Source organism: Pteropus vampyrus, unplaced genomic scaffold (assembly GCF_000151845.1).
Source record: "Pteropus vampyrus isolate Shadow unplaced genomic scaffold, Pvam_2.0 Scaffold60, whole genome shotgun sequence".
Classification (NCBI taxonomy): domain Eukaryota; kingdom Metazoa; phylum Chordata; class Mammalia; order Chiroptera; family Pteropodidae; genus Pteropus; species Pteropus vampyrus.
Genome location: NW_011888841.1, coordinates 2,791,393 through 2,793,295, shown reverse-complemented (window position 1 = coordinate 2,793,295; position 1,903 = coordinate 2,791,393). Strand labels below are relative to the sequence as shown.

General features: G+C 55.5%; 1 protein-coding gene across 1 annotated transcript in view; it reads right to left on the bottom strand.

Moving 5' to 3' along the window:
- SUSD4 (sushi domain containing 4) overlaps positions 1-1,903 on the bottom strand; it is a gene marked incomplete at its 5' end in the record, with an annotated part of 112,935 nt that overhangs the window by 12,306 nt on the left and 98,726 nt on the right. The gene's annotated exons all lie outside the window — the stretch shown is intronic.

The window sequence follows — 1,903 nt, the reverse complement described above, 5'->3', positions numbered from 1 at the left end:
CGCTTCTCACTCAGTCCCCTCATCTGTCATCATCTGTCATACGGATAAAACAACACCCACCAGGTAGAGCTGGTGTGACGACGCCTGAGCTAAGGGCACTGGGCGAGCGGATTGCGAAGGGGGCTCGTGTCAGGACTGCTGTGGCCGGTGTGTTTTCCAGGGTGGGGGACCCACGCCCCGCCCGCCATCTCAAGGTGAAGCTGCTGGGGAGTGTGGGGAGCACGGTGTCGCCCAGTGCCTGGGATTCCTCCAGCTCCTCACGGGCCACCTCTGGCCTGGGTGAGGTGTCCATCCTGCTGATTCTTGCCTCGTGAGCAATGTGCCCCCAGGTGGATTTTCTCCCTGTCCTCGAGCAAGAACGTGGCCCAATTAAGTGTGTGAGTTGGGAGAGTGTCCCCTGGCCAGACCCCCTCAGTGGGGCAGCCCAGCTGACGGCTCCTCACTGGAGCACACCGGCCCTGCGATCGGTCCTCTGTGGGGACCTCCTCCAGCGATGGGTGCTGCCTCACCCTCAGGAAGCCTGCGATGCTCACGCACCTGACCGGCTAAAGGCAGCAGCGCGGGGCCTCCGCCTCGCCCTTCTCAATCCTGGCTGGCTCCCTGTGGGAGGTGGACTGCACCAGCCTCTTCAGTGAGTGCCGTTCATGACGCAGGGAATGGACAGCCGGGAGGGCACTGGAGTCAGGGAGCAGATGCCAGCTCGTGTTTGGGGTGTGGAAGCAGGAGCCCATGCCGTCCCCATTACCAGTATGTGGTCGGAGCACCTTCACTTGCTTACAGGTAAATGAGTCTCAACGGCTCCCCTCGTGCCTCCGTCCACCCAGGCCCCCACGCTCGCTGTCGGGGCTCAGAGAAGGCCACCTAACCCTACTGCCCACCGTGAAATGGAATGAAGCTGGACAGAAAGCTCGATGCATTTCTAAGTAGAAGAAAATGACTCCTAGAGTGTCTCCTCCTGTTTTGCCTTATCGGCACTCTGGAATCTGGAATATTTAAGGGAGCTGATGAGACCCGGACAGACTGCACTCCAGCCCCGCCCCCCTCCCCCCCTCCCCACACACAAAGAAGAGGCTCTTCAGGCTCTTGTCCAAGAGTGCCGATTATATTCTTTCACTCGCAGGGGAAGCGCGAAGCTGCTCTCTCTGCTTGAGCTGGGACGCTGATCTGCTTCAGACGGACATCGGTTCCCCTGCTTCTCAGGCCTTCAGACTGGGGCTGAATTACAGCTCTGGCTTCCTGGGCCTCCAGCTGACAGACAGGACATCATGGGACTCCTGGCCTCCATCACACAGGTAATTCCTCTCATAGTATCTATCTATCTATCTCTCTATCTATCTATCATCTATCTATCATCTATCTATCATCTATCTACCTATCATCACCCATCTAATTATCACCTATCTATCTATCATCATCTATCAATCATCTACCTATCATCTATCAATCTATTATCTATATCTATCTATCTATCATCTGTCATCTGCCATCTCTCTATTATCTATCTACACATCCATCCATCTTTCCATCTACCTATCTACCTATCTCTCTAAATCTCCTACGGGTTTGTTTCTCTGGAGAACCCTGACTGATACAGTTCCCCCACCTGAGTCTCCAACTCCACCCTGACTCTTAGAGGTTGGATTCTATGACTGGAGGTTGGAAATGGCTTAAGCCTTGATGGAGGTTCAGGTGTGGTTTCCTGACAGAGGGCAGGACGGAACCACTCGCTCTCTCTCCCCTTCCTGACCACAGGCACAGGCGGGCACCAGAAGCCCCTTCGACAGGGCACCTGGGTAGTCAGAGAGCCGGGAGGAACCACCTGTCAGCTAGACAAGAGACCGATTTCAAGATCAGGAACTGCTCGCATTACATCTGATCACAGGCTCTCAGGGCCACGATGGAG